The sequence below is a fragment of the Zalophus californianus genome, chromosome 13 (genome assembly GCF_009762305.2).
Source record: "Zalophus californianus isolate mZalCal1 chromosome 13, mZalCal1.pri.v2, whole genome shotgun sequence".
In the NCBI taxonomy this organism is placed as follows: domain Eukaryota; kingdom Metazoa; phylum Chordata; class Mammalia; order Carnivora; family Otariidae; genus Zalophus; species Zalophus californianus.
Genome location: NC_045607.1, coordinates 87,680,645 through 87,705,820, shown reverse-complemented (window position 1 = coordinate 87,705,820; position 25,176 = coordinate 87,680,645). Strand labels below are relative to the sequence as shown.

At 37.3% G+C, this 25,176-nt stretch overlaps 1 protein-coding gene across 8 annotated transcripts in view; it reads left to right on the top strand.

The window, feature by feature from the left end:
- The window catches only part of RFX3 (regulatory factor X3), a 274,696-nt gene that overhangs the window by 14,032 nt on the left and 235,488 nt on the right, over window positions 1-25,176 (top strand). For 2 of the 8 annotated variants that reach the window (XM_027616071.1, XM_027616068.1), the window contains exon 2: window positions 19,679-19,746. The exons of 4 other annotated variants lie outside the window; for them this stretch is intronic. The gene's annotated coding sequence lies outside the window, so the exon portion shown is untranslated. Of the gene's footprint in view, window positions 1-19,678; window positions 19,747-20,930; window positions 21,032-25,176 lie in introns of those variants that run through there. 2 more of the 8 variants (XM_027616069.1, XM_027616063.1) reach the window with 2 other exon arrangements.

Genomic DNA, 25,176 nt, shown 5'->3' with positions numbered 1-25,176 from the left:
ACGTTTTCTGTGCTTTTTAGATACCTCAGAATCAAAGTATAATTTTATTTGGCATTTTATTATTTTACATTCAGTATAGTGTCAGTAAAAGCACTGGTAATTTTATTCTAGCATTTAAAAGTTTTTTAAAAATGTGACTACTCCATTTATGTCCTATAACGTAATTTAAAAAACAAGCCCTTTCCAATGTGAAAAATGTAATATTGGTCCACTTACTCTATACTGGAGTAACTTCCCAAGAGCAAACAACTTAATATTCTAATTTGGAAGAACACCGTGTACAGAAAAGCTTTATCCAAGAACTGCTATTTCAGAACTTGACCCTGTGTGCAGAGCAGTTAAGCTTTTGGGTCTGGAGCTGGAACCTCAGACCTCCGTGATAAGTGTCTTCCTCCCTCGTGCTCAACTTCAGCCTCCCTCCCTGTTTCTGCTTAACTGTTGTGCTGCCTTCTTCCATTGCCCCTTTAGTATGTCTGGCTCTGCACAGCTGACCAAAGGGGGCATCCAGGGTGCTAGAGTAGAGATTAAAGAGGTGAAAAAATTTGTCACTAGAGCTACACACATGCTTCTAAATGGCACAAATATGTGGGATTCCAGTAGGCATAATTAGGATGTTTTATTTTAGAATCAGGATTTTTAAGTTAGAACAGACATTAGAGATTATATAGGCCAATCCCTCCCCATGCTTATTTTTTTTTTTTTTGTAGAAAAGGCAAATTAAAGTTTTATAATCCTGTAAGGTTTGAATACATATCTTAATTTTTTATTATTTCCAACTGTAAGTTTTGGCACGCAGATCATTCTTTAATTGCTTTGTTTTAGAATGACATAGATATCACATTTTAAAATATTTTTCCAAATCATAAATAAGCTATGTATTAAGGGGAAATACCATATTTGCTGGATTTTCAAAAAACAGAATGTTACATATGTTTGGATATCTCCTTGCTGGGTATTGGTGATGTATGTCGTAATCAATGTATTCGTGTAAATAATTCTCACACTGGGCTTGCACCTCTGCTTTCTTGATGAGGGTAACGGGGGTACTAATCCTAAAGAGCACCCGACAAATTATTAATTTTAAAAAACGGAAACATTTGTTCCTGTAGGTCACTCACACAGAACAGAAGTAAAATGTTGGCAGCTGATGTCGGTGGTACAAGCTGAGACTTGCCCGACTGGGCTTTAAAGGTGTCGCGGTGCTCAGTAAGAGAACCAACAGAATGAGAACGTGCAGGGACTGCCCTTTCTTCCACAGCAACCAGAAGCAGAACAGCAGTCATGCTATTGTATGACTTCTTATTTCCTTAATCTGAATTTTTGGAAGGATATGTTGTTTACTGATTAATAGTAGGGGACTGGCAGGAAGAAGTAATTACCAAGATTTTGTCTTATTTTATCGTGTGTGTGTGTGTGTGTGTGTGTGTGTGTGTGTGTGTGTGTTATGTAAGTAAATCTGTGAGGTCACACTTGAACTTTGTTTTGTTATCCTATTTTGTGATAAAGATGCACAATCTGAGCGCTAGCCCTGTTGATTATTTGAAACCATCCGTCCAAGAGAGACAAGAAAATGACAAATAACTGAACTTTCTAGCAGCAACCTGATGCTCTTACCAGCATCATTTGTGGTACCAAATCTGAAAGGATACATTTATATAAAACAGGAGTTGGTTTCCTATAGGGGAAAACCATTTGTCATTTGCTCTTAACAAGGTAAGTCCCCATGGACAAACCTTTCTTGTAAAACTGTTCCCTTTGGATTTATCTTCACCTTCAATAAAAAGACATATGATAAACAAAGGTATGATGAAATATTAGTTAGCTCTTGCATTTTTGCCTAGAAGTTCCTCATTCTTAGTCTTTATGGTTTCTTTTTTTTTTAATTTAATGCTGCAGTTTCATCTGAATTGAGAGACTCAGAATACAATGCATTAATTTGAATTTGCTTTCTATTAAATGAAGAAAAGGTTTTTTTTGGGGGGTGTCGAGATCTAAATCATTTACTTTAGAGTGAACTGTATTCCTGATCTGCCAATGTACCTATTGGTTGGAAGGAAAAATACAAATATTAAGAGTATAATTCAGATGAAAAGAGAGTGCTAGATTCTTGGAAGTCTTAAACTGAGATTTGAATACAGAGATTCAGTAACTGTAGTACCTAAATACGAGGCTGCTGTTTGTTGGATATAAAGGGGAAGAATCTAAAACATGGAATATATTCTTAATATTTTATGAATTTATAATCTGGATAAAATTTTACTGAAAGTGTCTCTAAATATGGATTAATGGAATCCTTTAAAACGAAGGTACTTGGGATGTTTTCAGGTAGCCCGGAGTTTTGTTTCTTCGTGTCAGTGTATTTTCGGATTCCACATTGCCTACTCCGCAGAATCATTTAAGAAATATTCACCGAGTGCCTTAAAACCATGAGAGTGCTGTTAGGAAGCCTATAGTCTCGTGTACATTTTCAAACTCACACTCACCACTCTGCTCTCTAGCTTCTCTTTCCTGGCCTGGGCTGGTGTGTGGGTGTTGCGGAATTGGTTAAGAGCATCAACTCAGAATGCACAGCCCTGGGTTTGAATTTCAGCTCTGCTACTGATTAGTAATTTCACCTTAGGCAGATTACTCAAACTCTATGAAGTTTAGGCCTAATAAGATCTACCTTCAAAAGATTGTTTTAAAGATTCCATCAGAGGACATCGGCAAACCACACTGTGTCTGACACATCAGGGCTCAGTACAGTTCTGCCTGGTCATTTATAACTTCGTTCTCCTCCTTTATTCTGCTTAGAATATGTTTCCCACCCGAGTTAAATTCATCTTTCCTAAATTAGAGTGGTTCCTAACTTGAACAGTTCACTTCTAATGAATGTCTTACCCTGCTACTGATTGGGAATTGTGATTTATATTGTTGTTTATAAATACTTGATCTTTTCAAATTGTTTTTGAGCTTCCTGAAGGCAGAGGACTACATGATAGTTTAACTCAGCACAAAGCCCAATGTCCTTTCCTAGTAGAAGTAATCAGTGAGTAATTATTAAAAGATTATCTTCATTTCTGATCAAATTATAGAAAACAGCATTAACCATTTAATGATTTTGTGTAGCCCTGATTTTATATATGACCAGAGCAATGCTTTTTTTTTCCTCCAAATGGATTTGTTTCCTATTTTTTTTAGAAATGGACCTAATGGCATAAATTCATGAATTTTGGATATTTCTTCAAATACAGCATCATCTTATAGTAGATTTTGGCTGACCTTAAGTCTCTTTTTCTTTTACCTTTTCAGATGACATTTTGTTAACTAACTCTGTAGGTATATATGAATTTCATACTTGTACATGTGTGTGTGAAATTTTAGATTTGCCTGGGATTTCCTTAGTGTCTGTTAAAACTAATTTCCTAGTTTCAGAAGTTGGTGAGTGGCTTTTAGGATCCAGTACCTTCTTCCTTTTTTCTGGTTGTGGCAGGGTACAGGAATTCCTTTTTTTTTTTTTTTTTCACTTTTATTTATTATGTTATGTTAATCACCATACATTACATCATTAGTTCTTGATGTACTGTTCCATGATTCATTGTTTGTGCATAACACCCAGTGCTCCACGCAGAATGTGCCCTCTTTGATACCCATCACCAGGCTAACCCATCCCCCTACACTCCTCCCCTCTAGAACCCTCAGTTTGTTTTTCAGAGTCCATCGTCTCTCATGGTTCATCTCCCCCTCTGATTCCCCCCCTTCATTCTTGCCCTCCTGCTATCTTCTTTTTTTTTTTTTAACATATAATGTATTATTTGTTTCAGAGGTACGGGTCTGTGATTCAACAGTCTTACACACTTCACAGCACTCACCATAGCACATACCCTCCCCAATGTCTGTCACCCAGCCACCTCATCCCTCCCACCCCCCACCACTCCAGCAACCCTCAGTTTGTTTCCTAAGAGTAAGAATTCCTCATATCAGTGAGATCATATGACACATGTCTTTCTCTGATTGACTTATATCACTCAGCATAGTACCCTCCAGTTCCATTCACGTCATTGCAAATGGCAAGATCTCATTCCTTTTGATGGCTGCATGATATTCCATTGTATATCTATACCACATCTTCTTTGTCCATTCATCTGTCTATGGACATCTTGGCTCTTTCCACAGTTTGGCTATTGTGGACATTGCTGCTATAAACATGGGGGTGCACGTACCCCTTCGGATCCCTACATTTGTATCTTTGGGGTAAATACCCAGTAGTGCAATTGCTGGATCGTAGGATAGCTCTATTTTCAACTGTTTGAGGAACCTCCATACTGTTTTCCAGAGTGGTTGCACCAGCTTGCATTCCCACCAACAGTGTAGGAGGGTTCCCCTTTCTCCGCATCCCCGCCAACATCTGTCGTTTCCTGACTTGTTAATTTTAGCCATTCTGACTGGTGTGAGGTGATATCTCATTGAGGTTTTGATTTGGATTTCCCTGATGCCGAGCGATGCTGAGCACTTTTTCATGTGTCTGTTGGCCATTTGGATGTCTTCTTTGGAAAAATGTCTGTTCATGTCTTCTGCCCATTTCTTGATTGGATCATTTGTTCTTTGGGTGTTGAGTTTAATAAGTTCTTTATAGATTTTGGATACTAGTCCTTTATCTGATAAGGCATTTGCAAATATCTTCTCCCATTCTGTTGGTTGTCTTTTGGTTTTGTTGACTTTCTTTTGCTATGCAAAAGCTTTTTATCTTGATGAAGTCCCAATAGTTCATTTTTGCCCTTGCTTCCCTTGCCTTTGGCGATGTTTCTAGGAAGAAGTTACTGCGGCTGAGGTCGAAGAGGTTGGTGCCTGTGTTCTCCTTTAGGATTTTGATGGACTCCTGTCTCACATTTAGGTCTTTCAACCATTTTGAGTCTGTTTTTGTGGGTGGTATAAGGAAACGATCCAATTTCATTCTTCTGCATGTGGCTGCCCAATTTTCCCAACACCATTTGTTGAAGAGACTGTCTTTTTTCCATTGGACATTCTTTCCTGCTTTGTTGAAGATCAGTTGACCATAGAGTTGAGGGTCCATTTCTGGGCTCTCTATTCTGTTCCATTGATCTATGTGTCTGTTTTTGTGCCAGTACCATACTGTCTTGATGATTACAGCTTAGGGTACAGGAATTCCTGATACTGCTTATTATGGGAGAAACATGGTGAGGGGCATTATGAGAACTTTGTTTTTTGGGGGACTACTTGGAATACCCCAAACCTCTTCAGTTTCACCTTTTGCTGCCTAACTTCACTGTTTCTGTTGGAATGTCAAAAGTGCAGAATCAGGATTTGAGTTCCAAGCTCACCCCAAGGCAGCTGGTGGTGTCAGAATGGAATTATTACAGTAGTTCAATCTGTGGTTCCATTTGTGATATTCCACTAAGGGTTGCATTATTGTAAGGTAGGGTTCTTTGCGTTAGTGTCTACTACAGAGACTTTCCCCTGGAAAATCTTTGTTTTTAAATATGAACTGTCATTGATAGATCTATCCAGTCCCTTTTTAATCTGTGTATTTTAATTCACTACTATCTCAAGTTGATGAGTTTGGTGAACTTACTACCAGTTGTGAAGTCATATCACCCTCTCTTCAGACTCAAGGGGTTCCCTTCAATTTCTAGAATCAGTTTAGGGATACAAGCTCATTTTCACTTTTTGTATTCATCCATTTATTTAATGAGCAAATATTCGCAGATACAGTGTGGGCCAAGCAGTGAACAGCTGTGGAGGGTATAGTGGTGAACAAAACGGATCAGGTCTCTGCTCTTAAGGGGCTTGTATTCACATTACTGGTGATGCGGGAGAGGGGACATAAATGAGTATCGTAGTAGGTGGTTGTAAATGCTATGGAGAAAAAGAAGGAAAGAAAGAGAGGTAGTAGGGTAGTTGATGAGGGTGTTGCAATTTCAAATAGGAAGCTTGGGAAGACCTTACAGAGAACAGAATCTGACAAGGAGATTTTGTGTATTTCTTCAGATATGGCTTTTATACATTTATAATATTGACGCCTTGATGCTTGCCTTCCTTCTGTACTAAAGAGTCCTAATTGCTTATATCTGTCTTTGTATAGGACTTTTCCTTCTGTGTTTCTTTTTTTGCCTTTTATCATTTTTATATGCCTTTCCCTGAACACATAGCCTTTTCACTTCTGCATTCTTTTGAGATATATTGACTAAAACTGTGGCTTTCTAGAAGGAAACAAGCAGATTAAGAGACTTTCAAAAACTACATTTAGTTTGGTTTAAGTTTTTTACTTGAGGGGTAGGGGATGTTAACCTGCTTCCAAGTTGGAGTCTTCTGAAACACCTGTAACTTTCACCAAATTTGTTCCTAAAGAATTGGAAAGAATTGATATGTGAACTATTAAAAGTAGAAAAATCGCAATTAATAGGCAACTAGAAATTAGAATTAGCTAGGTGGCTAGTTTTGTTGGTTATGCCCCCAGTTTGCCCAGGTGGCTCATTGAGACCGGAGAAAGAAGCTGCATATGAGGCTTCTGTGCTCAGACGCTCTTCCGTGTCTCCGAGCACGTGAAGCTCACATGTCACTGTTTGTATGGCATAGCCATCTATCATTATCTAGTCATCTTTAATCATGGATTTATGAATTGAACTTATTTGTAAAATTTTGTATATGCAAAAAGACATAAATGAGAGGTTATTTAGATAAATAAAAGTTACTAATGGAAGCAAGTTGTCTAGAATTCTGTTATTTTGACAAATAGATTGTCATGCTGATATTTTTAGAATGAGATTTTCAGTGTACTAATGTCAAAATCATATTTTCCATTTCAGTTCAGTGTCACATATTCAGCATTATGTGCCTGTCATCCATTATGAAATGTAGAGTTTGACAGTATTTGAGGCGATTATACTGTATTGGAATACTTCAAAAATGGTACAAAATATATAAAATAATGTAATATAGGGGTGTTTTTTTAACATACTTAGTTAAGGAAGTAGAAATTGCTGTGGAACCTTAAACAAACAAAAACTACTTTTCTCTGTTTGAACTTACATAATTATAGATATAATATTTATTTGAATCCTAGTTTCTGTCCTTAAAGGCTGGTTAGAAGATTATACTTGCAGATATACCCAGGCATTTGGGTCTGAAGTGAGCCAGATGTGCCCACATTTTAGCAACCCATAGACCAGAGTTCAACTTGTGCGCCTGGTATTTCTACCATTAAAAACACAAATACATAAAAAATTAAAGAAGCTAAATTTAGTATTACCCCTTGTCTGTACTGCCACCATGTCTATGAAAAAATGTGTGAGCTATAAAAGATTTTGAAGAGCAAGTCTATTATCTATACTCCCCACTTTTTTATTAAGGAAAAATGTCAATAGGCAAACATAGAACAGTTTGATGAAATCACAAAATGAATTCGCATGTATCCATCACTCTGCTTTGATAGTTAATGACTCGTGGTTAATCTTGCCTTAGCTATACCTCATTACTCCCCAGTTACCCTGTTAGTATTTCCCTCACTTTTTACCTGTGGAGAGAGATGCAGAGCGGAAGGAGACTGAGGCTTCGCGCTCCGATTGTCAGTCCCCTGCCCTGCTTTGCCACATCCTGTCATCCTGCCCCGTGGACGGAGGGATGGATGAAAGGAAGAAAGGTTACTTTCCAGACAAGTATCATTTAAAATTCTGAATTGTGACCTTTTATGTTTCTGTTCTCAGATTTTGGGTTGGAATTAAATCTAAATCTTCCAAGTTTAGCATAGACCCCATGAAGACAATTTGCTAGGGCTCTGTGAGAGAGTAACATTTATCTCTTTAGTAAGATGGTTTAGTTTCATTTTAGGTTTTCTAAAGATTTTCTGTGTATTTACTTCACCCCACCCCCAAACTGTGAAACATGTGTCTTTGAAGTCTTTGGCATTTATAATGTGATACAGCTGAAACTGTCCTTCGGATTTATGGAATATACCTCAAGATATCTTGTTTTCAGTATCCTCAGTTATGCATTTCAGAAATCACTCGATCCAGTACTGTGCCTTTGTTTCAGTTGGTCCAATATCTCTTTTCAATTTTTTAAATGTATAAAAGTGCGTAGTAGTAGGTAAAAAGTGAAAGTGGTTTTTAAGAAGTTTTAAAATACGTTTTTAACTGACATTGCTCTTCTAATCAGGTGTCTATGTCACATTCCTTTTAGACATTTTAATATTTAAAAACTTCCTTTTGACCTTGACTAAAGAAATTACAGAAATATTATGAAAAAATGCATTTTGGGAAATATTCTGTCAGCAGGAAGGAGCAATAATGCTATATTTATGGCTGTCATGATTTCTTTTTATAATTGGTAAGATATGGGACTGAAAAGAATAACCTGTAGTTCATTGGTTATCTACCCTAATTATGTGATTTATCAAAGAACCTACAATTCTTGACAAAAAGTTTATGAAATTTAAAATTCAGAATTCAATAAATATTCAACATTTGTGGAGGATCTTTGATTTTTTAATTTTTTTTTTTTTAGGAAGGTGGTGGGTATGGGGAAATGAATCAAATATGATAGGGTGTTACAAATAGTAGAAAACTGGTATGTGCAAAAAAGAGGCTTAATTCTATGGATGGATACGTTGTTCTCTATAGTTACATACGCCTATGGTTTCTTTTAAGTATGCCACACTTTCTAATTATTGCAGCTTTGTGATTTTAAAGACCAATAAATACCAGAAGGCTCTTTCCAATAACGCTTCCCCGATGGGACATCCATTCTCATTTTTAAAATTTTTATTTATTTATTTATTTATTTATAATTTTTTATTCTTTATTTTGCCCCACTGCCTTTTAGTTAATAGTGCCTGACAGGATCCCGAGTATTAAGGTAGCCAGTTTAGAACTTTGATTCTTTCAGAGCAGATTATTCCAGGATGATTTAAGTACTTTTGACCAGCAGCTGACCAAGTAGTAAACCGCTGCTTTAAAAATGCGCACATTTGCCCAACACAGACCCTGTGACTGATATAACTCCTAAGTAGGATGCGGCTGTAATAACTTCATTAACTGCTGTGTGTGTGTTTGTACGTGTGGTGTGTGTGTTTTCATGTTTTGTTCTTGTTTGGGAAAATCCATTTTTATTACTTTTAGTAAGGTTTTCATATGTTAGGTCCTGCAGCTTTAGAATTAAGTTAAATTGTTCTTATCCTAAATGAGAATTGGAAAGTATTCAAACGATTTCATTGTAAAACTGAGTCTTCAAGTTAACTGATCACTTGGTTTTTACATCATAAATGTTACCGATATCACTGCATTTAAGAACGTTTTCTGAGTTGTTGCATGCGCACCTTCTTATGAAACAAGGATGGATCCAGGAAAAACACGTTACTGGATATAAAATTCTCATGTTTGGTTTTTCTTTTTTTCCACGTGTGTGAAATGAGTCCCTGTTTCTTTATGCAAATTTTCCTTCAGTTATCTCTTTCTCACACATTCTTGTCTCTATGCTCCTTTCTGTCCCTTTCCTCCCATTTGCTCTGTTCTGCTCTGCTTGGCTTTACTTAGAGGCTGTTTCAGTGCTCAACCTTGTTAGCCAACCCTTTCTCTTCCTGCTTCAGTCTGTTCCTCCGTCAGATGCTGCCTTTCCACCTCTTGGCCTGCATCCGCTCTCCTTTATTGTTGGAATTCTTTTCTTTCTTTTTTGGATAGTTGTTCTGCATTCCTCTGTTTGTTGTTTCTTGGTACTTTAGAAAAAATAGTTAAATTCCTTTACTCTGCTTCCCTATGGTGTGTGACAAGAAGAAACAGAAACAACTATTGAAGGACAGGTGGCTCTTTAAAAAAGAATCTGGTAGTGCAGTTGACAAATTATTTTAAAAAGTGCTCCCAGTTCAGAGTAGTTAGATAGAGGGGCTAAATATTGTGACGGACACAGAGAAGATGTTGCCTGGCTTTTTTAAAAAAATTATTTTTAACTTGGCAAAAGTTGCAGGCAGTGTTAATATAGCCAAAATATCCTTAGACAGTTCTGGATAAATTTTCATAGTTAAGGTAATTATTGTAAAATCACATGTTATTCTTATTTATCTTTATGGTCTTAGGTATTTTATGGTAAACCAGCTTCATCTATTTTTGTCTTCAAACGTTTTATGGAGAAGGCCTATCTAATATCTAATATAAGTAAATAAATGTCTGCACAGTATTTTATTTTGAAGTAGAGATTAGCCCTCTCTTATCCTCTGCCCACTTTTCAACTCTTTTTCACATAATTTGGTAGCGGTATTTTATTGATAGACTCTGCTATCTTTTTTCTTCTCATTTACATTCAAGTAATGCCATCTAATTGTAGTGAATTTCTGTGAATAACTTCTTGTTAATCTTTAAAGTTCTAGAATATGCATATGATAGGATAGAATAGATTTGGAATTAAAATCATTACTGACCAAAGGGGGTGAAAAGAAAAACAAAAAAATTATCTGTTTTTATAATAAAATGAAATTTGGAATTTCTTCAGTTTCTCGATGGTTTTTTCTGCTGTTGTTTTTGTTTTGTGTGTGTGTGTGTGTGTGTGTGTGTGTGTGTGTGTGTGTGTGTGTGTGTGTGGCCCGGGGATGTGGGGAGAATGCTATTTAGTTTTGCTGACTTCAGTACTTCTGGATTGCTAGTTTTAATTTATTTTTCTATTACTAGGGTTTATATAGTCCGATACACACACACACACACACACACACACATATATTTTAATCAAAGTTGAAGGTACTTAGTACTGCTTTTTTTTTTTTTTTTTCCTCCCATGAAACTTTCTCCATTCATTTATATCCATTATAACCTTTTAGGGGATATATGGAAATAAAAACTTGGGGATGGTAGGTGGTATAATTGAAATGTAGATCATAATCTGTTCTTTGTTTGTTTTACCAAATTAGTTGGGGATTCTGAGGATACATTTTGAATATTTGTGTATGTTTAGCATTTTGTTCCTTTGTTGGAAATCTCTCAGTGTGACTTGTTTTTAATAGGATGTGTCTTGAATTGTGGGCCAATCACTCTTGAAAAGTATTAAGCCCTTTAAGCACACTGGTCAGACTCCTAGAGGGAAGCCTACAGGTTTATTAGCACTCCTTAGCCTGAAAGCACAGAATACCCTTCTATGTTGCTCAGCAACAGACTCCTAGCAACCATAATAGATTGAATTTCTAAGAGTGACCAGGCCGGATGTAATAATAAAGCAAGAGGTACAAACAGTTGTCATGGTTTTCTTTTCACAGTTAGCTAGTTTGATTTGGGGAAGCTTACCCTTTCAAAAATGGGCAAACTTCATATAAAACTACTACTGTTTGTGCAGAGGACTTCTGATATTAAAATAGCAATAATAGTACCAAATTGAAAACGATACTGGTTACAAAAAATAGTATGATCAAAAAAAAAAGGTAAAAGGATTATCATGTAAAGAAGTTTTCAGGGAATTCTTTTTTTAGAGACTTTTTAATCATAAACTTAAAATTGAGCTCTGGTAAAATAGTTACAATGAATGTGCTTCTTAAAAATAAAAAACCATGTTTGTGTTTTCTCTTTGATCTGCTCCTTTAATTTTGCAGCAACTCCTTGGAGTTTTATGTTTGCAGCTTACATGCATGTGCATATAAAACTGATACTCGTGATAATTTACAATTTATTTTAAAAAACACTATTTGAACTATATGTAAACAATGTTTTTGAAATTGGGAGCTAATAACTGATGGAGCAGAGGATTTATTGAAGAAGAATAAAGTAGTAAAATGTACAATCCTCCACAGTGACAGTAAATGTGTCTGTGATATTCCTGAAGGTGTCATATTGTGCCATAACTTTGTCAACAATTCTCCCGGGTATTCTTTACTGTGTGTTTGCTTATGTAGCCATGAAAAAGAGATTAATTCAGATGCATTCATAACCTGAAACAGGATGCCTCCATCAAAAGGAATGGATCCTCATGTAGCTGCTGGCGTTGGGAGTGGAGCTACAGCCTTTGACAGCAATGAGCTGTAAATACACACACATGCTAATACCCTTGATTTGTTCATCTTTTGTGTCAGCATTTGGAAAAGATTGTTAAAGTGGCAGTTATAGTAAAGACTGGCAATTACAGTAAAGAGCAGAAATTAGGTATTTGTGACCTATTATATTTCATTAAAAGACTTCCTTATTAAAATGGCACCGCTTACTCTGATTACTTGACAGCCGCCCTAAACATTAGAAAATACACAGCTTCAGCAAAAGGTAGAATCAACCTCTTAAGCAAGCACATGGCATAGAACAAGTAAATGGTATACAAACTGTTTTGTTTTTTTTTTTAACAATAAATCTGCTTTAGGTAGAGATGTTTATCACTGATTGAGTGGTGTGCTCTTTTGCATTTCTGTGATAATAGTTTACCAGGGGGGCATTTCCCCATTAAGATACTTTAATACCTCCACCTAATATTATACTAGCGGCCTACTAGAGGATCTTACTATGAAGCATCAGAGATCCAGAGATCAGCTTGGCATCCCCAGAGTGGCTCGTTTCTGCTAACCGATGAATTGTTATTCTGATCCAATGCAGATACTACCTTTACCAGGCAGAACTCAAACTTTTTGGAAGTTTTAGCAACTAGATCATTACTTTCCGAAATATTTTTAATATTTTATCCCTTAATAAACCAATAGAGCACTTGAATTTAGGCATCCCTTTCACAAGATTGAATTGCTTGCTTTTCTAGAAAAAAAATTGTGTTTGTGGTGGTTGTTACCTTCAGTCATATTTCTGGAATTGTACTGCTGCTTGACTTTGTTCCATCTGTATTTTGCAGAGCGACTGTGTAGCACTTTGTGGAACCATCCTATCAGTGATTCTGAATTACATTTGAGCAGTTAAGTAGCCTGACCTGCTACACATTCTAGCCATTCATGACTTTGTCCCTGTCTTCTACCCTGTGAAGCCTGGACATGCACTGTGGTTCAGTCTGTGAGTGTGAGATCACAGCTCACTCTTAAACACACAACATAGGTTCGGTATGAAGCAGATTTGTGAGATTACCTCCCTCAGCTAATCTTGAATATAGATGTTTGTCAGGACTGTCACAATATTAGTAGAAGGCTGTTGTAGTACTTGCATGGAAAGTACTGATGGAACTTTGAAAGTACTTTGCGTGGAACTATAAAATTTCCACAGAGACCCAAACTATACCATGTGAGACAATCATCTGCTTAGTCCGCGTACACAAATATCCACGACTACTTAGGTCTTTACCTTAAAAAATATAAATACCTGCAGCATGTTGCATGTGGACTGTCAGCTTGCAACACTGTCAGGAAAAGGTGTGCGTCCTGGTCTTTTGAGTAGAAGAGACCTGAGTTCCAGTTCCAGTTTTGTCATTTGATAGCTAATTATCCTTGAACTTATTCCTTAACTACTTTGATATCTGATTTTTTTATGTAAATATGGGGATAGTATCTGCTCAATTGGGTTATAATGAAAAAGTGAAAGCTAAAACGAGATAAGCATATCTAGGGAAGTTGGCATGACAGTCTAGAATTAGCACTCAGACTGTGGTAGCTGGTATTGTCATTAGCTTAGCTCACTCTTTGTGGTAGTGTGTGAGGAAGGTTTTGCAGAAGAAGGTGGCTGCTGAAAATAGTAACATGGAACTGGATATAATTAGAAACAAAATTGTTTTCAAAGAGATATTATGCACGATATATTTTGTGGAGTCATTGTCAGCATTGATCAGTGGGTAGGAATGTTTTAAGCTTTTATGCAGTGACCCCTCTTCACAGAATCGAATCTTGGGGCGGGATCTTTAAAGATTGAAGAGCAATAAATGATAGGAACAGTGCACCCTGACAGTTGAAAGAACTTACTTCCTGCACAAAGGGTAGAACTTAAAGACTAGAGCAAATTTGCAATAAATGATAGGAACAGTGCACCCTGACAGTTGAAAGAACTTACTCCCTGCACAAAGGGTAGAACTTAAAGACTAGAGCAAATTTATTTATTTTAGTGAGGGTGTACAGTAAGCCTTACATCATTTAAACATTTAGCCTCTCTTCAAATTCTTCTTCCATGTAAAAGAACTGTAAGAGCAGAAGTGAGTAGAGTGCCCAGTCTTGTGTTAACACTACATTGTTGATACAGGAGAACTGAAAATGAGTTATCCGTAGCTTCTGCTAAGACATAAGGCAACAGTAGAGTCACATAAAAACCTGATTACCTTTGCTACTTTGTGGTCTACCCCTAAAAAATGTTCAACATGCTCACCATTGATTGATGAAATAGGGTTTACATTTTAATGTATTCTGTTGTTGCTAAAGAGACCGTAAGGCACTTAATTTAATGAAGATAATATTTTCAAAAGAATAGAAGTGGTTTGAAATAAAATGGTTTGAAGTAGCTAGTGGAACTAAACCGGTTTAGGCAATGGCTATCCTATTTCAATTCTTTGAAGAAGGTAATTTCAGCTAAGCTTAATGCCTAATGTTGCCTTGATATTTTAAGAGGGAGAATACCAGGCTACAGTGATACTTAGAGCCAGGGAAAAATAGCACTTAATGTCATGCAGATACAGTCTTTCAGATAAAACCACTAGCTGTTACTAGTAGTTCCGCTAATTTTAAATCAATGAATTCCCCCCCCCCCGAGTATGATTTATGTGCTTATGTTGTTAAGCTGTTAAATGATACCAGTTTTGAAGAATTAAATATTGCCAAAAACATTAAGTTGGGAAGTTTTAAATTTCAGAATCAAATGAAATAGGATTCTCTCCTGATAGAAGCCATTGTTTGACATCAGTGAATATGTAACTCTGACTTATCATCTTGTATATAAGGTACAATTGTCCACTTGTAAAAATGTAGAACATAATTGTACCTTTTATGTTTAATTGAATATTATGTCCAGCTCAGTGAAGATTCATGCATTAGCTTCATAAATATTCTCTCTGCATAGAATTTTTTCCTCCTACAAATGAAGAAGTTTTCAGTTGGACTTTTTCACGTTATCTTTTTCTTCCTTGATATTCTTACCACTTTGAATTGTTGAATTGAGGAGCTATGGTTTGTGTACATATATATACATGTATATACAAATATATACACATGCATATGAAATAGCATAAACTTGCTTTTCAGTGCAGTCTAAAGTTAGAATTATTCATATTGAGGTAATTGCTAGGTGAGAAAAACTAAATAAACCCACACTATTAGTAAAGTCTTTTCACACCGAAGTGTTTTATGCAAACTGGAGACTGTACATGAATGCTGCTCAAAGTGTGAATGGAGCATACCTAGGGTCACCAGCCCCAGGAGGTCCTAAATGTCTATGTGAGACTGCATTTTCTTAATATATTCAAACAAAACAGCAGATTGAGTGCGGAAGTCGATGGGAGAAGCCCACTGTCTTCTATTAATGCAAGACATTCGAAGAAGTTTGTGAAAATGTAAAACAACGCCACTCTTCTCATTAAATCTTTTGGAAAATTTAGATATACTTCATAAAAATAAGCTTATGTTAAGATGTAATGGTTTTATTGTAATTTTTAAATTAATAAGTAGTTATTACCTTTCCCCATTTTACTCTCTAATATGATGACTGGGGACACATACCTAGTGACAGACGGAAGCTTGTTAGTACCAGTTCGAGCGAGTCAGTGTTGCTCATCTCCTCCTAACACCACATTCCGATGTCACATTGCTAGCTTGAGACTAGCCCTGTTGGGTGTATTTACGCTATGGAAATGAGCAGAAACTACAAATCTGGCTTTTTTAAGGAGATGGAAAGAGAGCTGACGAATACTTACCGGTGCCCAACTAGACGTAATATACAGAAGCCAAAGTTCTTCGGGGTTCTCAAAAAATTTAAGGTCTAAGTGGGTTCCAGGACCAAAAATTCTGCTTATCATAAAGGAGCTGCTGCTAATTACTTTACTGTGCAAACCTAACACCAAAGCCCATGCTGATAGAGGATCAAAGCAGATTTTCAGCCAGGTGCTCCGTCTTTAGAGGCACTTTACCAGTCTCTCCCGTGCTGCCATACAAGATCAATTTCATGAAGGGATTTGAAGTCAAACACTATATCCTCTCCTTTGTGGCTCCCCCGCCATGCTGAGCACACAGTTTAGTTACTTATTGATTGGTAGAGACCATCAGTACTTTGGGGGTTCACAAAATGGGGATTCACAGAAACTGGTCTGGAGTAGTTTTAGAGAAGTCTTCAGGAAGGAGGGAAGACCTGAAATGGATCTTGAAGGTGGATTGGAAGTCACGTGTGTGCTAGAGGTAGAGGCAGGAATGATGGTGGTGTGAAGCGTTTCTTGGGAAATACTGAAGCAGATGGAGTGGAAAGCAAAATCAGGCTAAGAATTTGGAACTTAACTGGGCAGAGCATAACCGACCAGTATTTATCTTTAAAGTGGATCAATGGTGCTTTAGGGAGATGAATCCGGCAGATCTGTGTAGATGAGCAGGAGTGGGTCTGAAGCCAGGTAAACTTCTCATAATCATCTGAAAGGAAGTATAAGGTGAAGAACCTGGGCTTTTAATTCAGAAAGACCTTGGTTCGAATCCTTCTGCCACCCTTTTAATTTCAGTTCATGGATAAGATGTAGATAACTAGCTGGGGCGGGTGGGGGTGGGGTTGTAAGTAACACAAAGGGTGTGAAAGAGTTTGGTATAGATTAGATGCCCTTACTGTGCTAGGATCTTCAGTGAGAGATATTGTTAATGATCCTTTTACGACTACTACTTCTGCACTACTGTTATAATAATCATCATTTGATAGGTTATAATGAAGATTGGAGCTGGGGAACTTTCAGTGGAAATAGGATGTGGAAACCTGTCCCATTCCTAACATTTATGGGCATAAGAATGCAAATGGAAGCTCACTCATTATATTTCTACGTACTTAAATGCTGCAGATCAGCTAACCATTAAGTAAAATAAGCTCTTAACCTCCCAATTTGACCAATACAGCTTTATAAGGAGATGGATGACCATTTAGAATTCTCAGATTTTTTAGGAGTTCTGTTCTAGAATATAGCGGCAAAGAGAGAACTGGCCTTCTGTCACCTTGTCCCTGCCCTGCAGTCTGCCTCCTTTCCCCCATCTCCTAGGCTCTGCCAGAGCATGTCCACATGCCCTACTCCTTGCAAGGTATCTCTTGACCACCTTTTGGGCCTGGAGGTGGGAATGCCTGCATCTCCATCTGCCCTGGGGATGATCGTCCAGGGCTCTGCAAGGAAATTCAAGTCCTGGGAATTTGCTGATGTAGAGTCCAGAGGAGTCAGAGAGCATGGCTCTGGGCTGAGCAGATTTCTCATTTTATGTGGAGGTATCTAGCCAGAGGTAAAAGTGCAAGGCCCAGGGCAGTGGCCCCTTTTCCCTGGATCTCAGGGTAGTGCTGGGCTGGATTACCTGACCTGAATGACAGATCAGCAGGACGTGTTTACTAATTAGTTGTGGGGTGTGCGAAAACGAGAGTGAGACAGGTGAAAGATCACTGGGTTGCAGGAGAGGGTATAAAGCCACTGAGAAAGTTCAGACAGTCTGTGGGAGCAGATGAGATGAGGCCTGAGTGCAAAGTAACTGCTTCACCATTGTGTCCTGCAGCACCTAATCAGCCTCTAGCATGTCACCAGGCTCACGGTAGCGACTCAATAGATGTTGAAGGACAAGATGAAGATATTTGAATGGCTGTGCCAGAGATGTGAGAAGAAAGATGTTATAGAATGTAGAAAGAACTGAGGAAAATAAGTTCTTGTGGGGTCAGTGTTAGAGCTTTGAGCGAGGAAACATCTTGCTGTGATTGGCATGGTAGTGTGTCGGTACTATGTGCGTTTAATATTTGTATGGGTGGCACCTAGAATAGTTGCAATTCTTTCTCAAATGAATAATTGAACCATATTATATGAGAACAGTCTTTAAGAAACGAATTGGATTTTAAGTTTAAAATGATCATTGGAGGGCACCTGGATGGCTCAGTTGGTTAAGCATCTGCCTTCAGCTCAGATCATGATCCCAGGGTCCTGGGATTGAGTCCCACATTGTCAGTGGGCTCCCTGCTCATAGGGGAGTCTGCTTCTCCCTCTCTCTCTGCTCCTTCCTCTGCTTGTGCTCTTTTTCAAGTAAATAAATAAAATCTTAAAAAAAATAAAACTATCAGTGACAAACACAAATTTGCATCAGTGAACTCTGACAGGTGCCTGAGGAACTCGTGAAAGGAAGAGATCCTGAGCACTTATGTCCAATCAGATGAGGGGGTAAAAGGTGTTCAGAGAGGACATTCTGCTTGTCACCTGTTTGCAGAGGAATAGAGGACAGAAATGACGGTAGATGAGCTTGAATTTTCTAACTCGGTATTTACTGAACAAGTTACGTATCAGGGAGGGTCGTTGGAAAAAAAAATAAAAGAGCCAATAGAGATCTTAGAAACATCTAATTGTAGGTACATGAGACTCAGTCCTTGTGTTCAAACTTGTTACAAAATATCGTTTAGTCAGTTTATAGTAACTGTGTGTAATATATCATGTCAGAAAATATCCCGTGTTTCATAATGACAATAAAGTAACAGGAAAATCTGATAATAGGGTTAAAATTGCCAAGTTCTTTTTGAGAACTCTGGTGTGTTAATTAGTGTAGATTATTGCACTTTTGCTGTATCTGACTTATAATCGACTAAATACACAGCAAACACCTGTGATTATTTTCGTGATCCTTGTATTGTTCAAGTAATCCCAAATATGTGTATTTAGACTGTTGCCTGTTCATATATACTCAGCTGTGCCTGTTTTCTGTGTTATTTTTCTAAGTTTAATTGACCAACATAAAAATTTATGGCAACTGTCACTTAATGTCATCTTTACCCTTAAAGAGAAAAAGAAAACAAACAAAACTACATCATGTCAGGCAGCTATGATGCTGTTTATGGTTGACTAAGTGATCAGATACACTCTTTACTAAATTGAAATCTGATACCATGGGTCAAATTTAGGGCAAAAAGGTATGAACATATATAATAAGCAAATACACTTAAGTACATGTTTGTATTTCAGTGTTACCCTAAAGTTACTTTATTAGCAAATAAAAATCGTTAGTTTAAAAGTAATCTTGCCTGTTCTCCCCTGAGACAAAGATTTCTTTTTAAAATTTTCATGAAACTGAATAATCATGTATTTCTTATTAATTTCTTCAGCTTCGTGACCTTTTTATGCATTGTTTTTGCTTTTTTTTTTTAAAGAAACAAATCTAAGTTAATTATTTTTAAGGAATGAGCAGAGGTATGTCAGCTGTTAATCCATTCTTGCTTTTGCTTCCATTCCATATAATAAGTTAGCAAGCTGATTCTCAAACTGTTTGATCTCTTGTCTTCACAATTTAGAAGTACAGATTCTTTCAAAGAACGCTTCTCTCCATTATTTCCCCTCACTTATATTTTTCCTGATTATTAATGTGTTTGTCCTTTGAGAAATAAAAATTCTCTCTCCTTCCCTGTCCTGTCAAAACAATTTCTTTTTTTGGCTAAATAGGAAACTTAAACATGTAGATAACAGTCATGCAAAGAAATATTTAAAAAATAATTCAGTTATATGGCAGTTAATATTTATCCACAGATTCAGTAATTTGAAGTAATTACATAACTTGTAGATAGCAAAGAATTCATTTTTAATGTTAACCTAATTCTCTTTGCTTTTAATATTTTAGGCCACTTGGTCATTCTGGCATTTTATGGTAGAGAATACCTTGAGTTTGGCTCATGGAAAGAATATGAGGTAATTGATCACATGTTCTCTATAAATTGTGAATTATAGGTACACAAAGCACAGTATTTTAATGTGTCTAATATGGGGACTCATGTCCAAATCTTTTCAAGAGCGGTTTTTATATATAAGATTTTGGGATAAGTTTTTCGTCTCTTGATGATTGGCAATGGTTCATATGGTGAGGAACTTTATTTTCTTTCTCTGCTTATATATGTTTAAGACAAAACAGTATTAAACTCTTCTTCACATTGTTATGTGGTTACTTTTTATTTTATTTATTTTTTTTAGTGAGCTCTACGCCCAACGTGGGGAACTCATGACCCCGCAATCAAGAGTCGCATGCCCTATTGACTGGGTCAGCCGGGTGCCCTTGGTTACAGTTATTTGTAAACACTTTGGATAGCTTAGCTTTCTGTGGGGCTATGGAAAGCACAAGAGAAACCCTCCCACCCATCTACCTCTCCAGCCTGCCCCAAGTAGGATTAAAGGTATGCTGCGTTGAAAATGAAGCACTAACCCACACAGTTTATGGGGAAATAGTAAGATAGAGCACTGAAGCTCCAGCAATGTGAAATTCTAGCTGGTTTACCAAGAGCATGAATATGAGACTGTTAAGTTAGTCTTTTCCCACCCCTTTGTTATCCGTGTGGCACCCTGCATGGTGTCTGGGTTTGGCATTCTAACATGGCAGTCAACGAAAGTGCAACTAAATGCTACGTGCATTTCCATATTTGTTTCATAGATTACCAAACATCAAGCCTGTATCAGAGTAAATTCACATTAAAGGTAGTAAAAGATAGCAGCTATTCTTTTTTTTTAAAATTTTTTATTGTTATGCTAATCACCATATATTACATCATTAGTTTTTGATGTAGTGTTCCATGATTCATTGTTTGTGCATAACACCCAGTGCTCCATGCAGAATGTGCCCTCTTTAATACCCATCACCAGGCTAACCCATCCCCCTACCCTCCTCCCCTCTAGAACCCTCAGTTTGTTTTTCAGAGTCCATCGTCTCTCATGGTTCGTCTCCCCCTCTGACTTACTCCCCTTCATTCTTCCCCTCAAGATAGCAGCTATTCTGCTATCCAGCCCGGGACATGGTAGCATGTGGATCAGTGGATGTGGGCTAACATGCTGCTGATGTCATAATTCTCCTACTCAATAATGGGTGGGTTATGTAGGAAGGTGCAGCCGTTTGGTGTGTGAACTTCCGCTTCCACTACAACAGTACTTTAAAGAGAGTTCTTCCACTGGCATTCAGAAAGGTGAAAAGAGCAGGGGTAGGGGTCAGGTGAGTGGTGGGGGCGGGCATCAGATGGGTAGCGTAGAGTCTAAGTACTTGTAAGCTGTTCTTCATCATTGGTCTTTGAGATTATGTTTGCACCCACGTTACTTCCTTAGATTTCCACATAGTTGAAATGCAATTGTCAGCCCATTTAATATGATAAAACATTGCTATTTTAATATTTCTTCAGTCTTCAGCTTCTGTGGGAAGATAATCACACAATCTGCTGGGTAGAGACTTAACCAAGATTCAAGAGAAATAAACTAGAGCTGTATCCTTCGTCTCAGTCCTGTGCTTTGATAAAAGTTTTCCACAGGGTGCACCCAGAAATTCCCCTATACATTTTCCAGTATTTTGTTATGGTTATAAGGTTACAAGAAAGATACATTGAATAGTTTTGTGTCTGAAGACCTTCGTAACATGATTTATAATAAAAAATTGTGCGTTTATGTATAGGAGTTATAATTCAAGAGCTATTGTAAGCTTTACCACAGATAGTGTATTTATTTATTTATCGATTGATTGATTTATTTATTTTTCAAAGATTTTATTTATTTCTTTGACAGAGAGAGACACAGCGAGAGAGGGAACACAAGCAGGGGGAGTGGGAGAGGGAGAAGCAGGCTTCCCGCGGAGCAGGGAGCCCGATCAAGCCCTGGGGCTTGATCCCAGGACCCTGGGACCATGACCTGAGCTGAAGGCAGACGCCCAATGACTGAGCCACCCAGGCGCCCCCAGATAATGTGTTAAAAGAGAGTACCTACTCTCCCAAATAGTATCTCTAGGGAAGCCTTACAACTCTATCATAAATCTCAAGCTGTTTGGGTTGTCTATATTAAACAAGTGAATGTGATATTCTTTTTTCTTATTACTCAATTTTCATGATTGAGGGCATCTGATGTGGACATTGCTATCATACCTAACAATTTTGACAGTATGGGCCTGGAGAAAAGAGGTTTGTTTTTTTTTTTTTTGTATACTACTAAAAGTGCTTACAAATAAGGTTTATTAAAAATAGCTCAGAGGACATTTAAAATAACCAAGAGATGTGTCAGTGGAGTCCTTCCCTTGGAAAGTAGTGGGAGATGAACTTACCTTGAGTTATCTTGAGAAGCAGTGGAGAACAATTCTGTGTCTGTTCTTCCCACTCTTTTCCTTTTAATCCAATTTTTGGTCCTTTTTGCACTTTGGTAGCACTGGATGTCTTTGTTGTATGTAAGGAAGTTGCTTTGGGAAAGGGGAGTGGTAGTGGTAGGGAAGGAAAAATGTTTGTTTTTACACATAACACAACATATAAGACATTAATTATAATATACTTCACATTTACATAGTAGATCACACCTTACGAGCTTGTTTTGTGTGTTTTGCATCTTGGTTAGCTTTTCTCAGCTGGTCAGTCATATGGGGCAGGGGTTGTCTCCATGTTTTGGGTAGGGAACCTAGGACTGAGAGAGGTTACAAAACATCTCTGAAGCTCAGAGCTAGTAGATGGACGATCTAGCCTGTGGACCCAGGCCTTCCTTGGGAGTCTTCCTCTAGGATTCTTATCCACTGTATTGGTAATTTTCAAATTCTATTTTCCAATCAGAAAAGTTCTTCAGGAGCCACCCTTGGGGATGTTGGTGGCCTGAAGAGCATGTCCATTTGGAGATAGGGCCTCAGGGCTACTGCCCTGTCCTGCTTCCCTTTGTGCATGGACTGTGCATCAGACTAGCAAACTCTGCCTCTTATTTTGTTCTTACATTCTGCTACAAACTGTGATCATACCTCTTCTTACTGGCACTGTGAGTATAGAAACACGATTTAGGCTCTTGGCATTTTCCTTAACTTCTGTTCCTCTTCCACCAATATTTACTGAATTAACAGTATACTGGATACACCTTTTACCAGGACCAATGATGATTGGTTTTAAAATAGTATAGTTTTAAAAATACATAAATTTATAAAAGCTAAAACATGAACTGTCCATATTAAATATATCCTGTGTTGGCCATAAAGTGACAGTAATAATCATTTTTTATACAATTTTTTATCATTCTTTGTACAATTAAAAATATTGAATGTATTTATGATCCCAAGTCTGGTAGTTAGGTACATTGGTTCTTAAAAGTGATTTCCGTAAGCCCTTTTGTGTTTAGAGCCTTGAAAATTCTAGGGTGGAGTAGCATTTATAATGGTAGTAATGTTAATAGTGTCAAAGCACGGTTCCTTCATCATACAGAATTCTAGAGTCTTCGATAATAATAGATTCCAAAGTATGTTTTCACCTTACTCAAGTATGCATTTAAGCCTTATTAGTATTGTAACAATTTATGAGATTACTTACCTGCAAATTGAAGATAAATCCCCTCAGTGGTCCAACTGCAACATCATGAAATTTAATAATGGTTAAAAGTTAATCACACAAATTCAAGATGAGAGTAATTGTCTGGACTGAAATCATAGCATTCTACAAATTGAATATGTGTCAACAGTTTTGGACTTTTAAAAATGAGCATGACTCTGGAGTACTCTTTTTCTTAAACTTAGGTCATTGAGCTCTTAGTTTAGAGTGCTAAACTAAACACTTTAAACTAATAATGTTCAATTATTTTCTCCGTAGCTCATTATGGACACAGAACAGTTGGAGAGGCACTGGAAAGGGCAGCAAAATGGGCATTGACAGGACTGAGGAATGACTCAAGTCATGGAAGTTATGTGTTTAGGGGGAGAAAGACTTTGAAATCTATTTTCAAATTTATTTGTATATTTATTTATTTTTTTGTTACAAACTTTCAGCTAAAAATAATAAAGCAGCAAAATGACAGGTACATTAGAGAGAGCCTTAAGTTATCTCCTTGAAAGTCAGACATAAGTAGAATGAGCTTAACTTATAGAAGGGGAAATTTTATTTTATTTTTTTATGAACTGACATCTTTTTTATTATTATGTTATGTTAATCACCATGCATTACATCATTAGTTTTTGATGTAGTGTTCCATGATTCATTGTTTACGTATAACACCCAGTGCTCCATGCAGAATGTGCCCTCCTTAATACCCATCACCAGGCTAACCCATCCCCCTACCCCCCTCCCCTCTAGAACCCTCAGTTTGTTTTTCAGAGTCCATCATCTCTCATGGTTCATCTCCCCCTCCAATTTCCCCCCCTTCATTCTTCCCCTTCTGCTATCTTCTTCTTCTTCTTCTTTTTTTTTTTTTTTTAACATATAACGTATTTGTTTCAGAGGTACAGGTCTGTGATTCAACAGTCTTACACAATTCATAGCACTCACCATAGCACATACCCTCCCCAATGTCTATCACCCAGCCACCCCATCCCTCCCACCCCCCACCACTCCAGCAACGGGCAATTTTAATTTGTCATAAAACACTCTGAAGTGGCAATAGAGGGACATTTGGGAGGTCACACCTCATAAAAATCTTTATGACCGGAATAGTTAGTTATTCAACTAAATATATATCTTAGACTTAAAATCTCTACCAACTGGAAGGTTCTTTGAGTATAATTGTGCTGCTTACTGGAAACACAATGCAATATATATATAAATATGCTCTTAAACTGAAGATGATGCATGTAATTTATGGAGATCCCCTTATTTTTTCAGAGACAAGATAAAATTATAAGTACATTTTCAGTTTGGGATCGTAGAAACAACTAAAATGCCCTTACTCTGGGAGAGAATATAAATCCCATATTATTATGTGCACTTAAAAAATATTCGAGAAAAAAATACAAAGGAAGACACCAGTCGAGAATGTGAGGAAAACGCCATATCCTCTGGTGAGGTGGTCTAGTGCAAATAGCCCATGAGTTTTTGAATTAGTCAAACCTGAATCATGGTTCATGCACTTTAGCAATTCAATATTCTTATTAATATGAGGAGAATAACTGTTGCCTTGTAGATTGTGAAAATAAGTTAGGTATACATGGGAAGTACACAACCCAGTACCTGGCACTGAGTAGTGCTTAGCAAGTGATGGTTCTCTTCATTCTCCCTGTTAAGTCTTAACAGTTTCTTCTGAGTTTGGGTGAGGAAAACCAATACAACAGAGGGGATAAAAGGGCAAATTGAACTTTGGTCATTTGGGAGATAGGGTTCATTCAACATAATTTTTCTGTTTACTATTGAACTTCTTAAATTTTGCTGT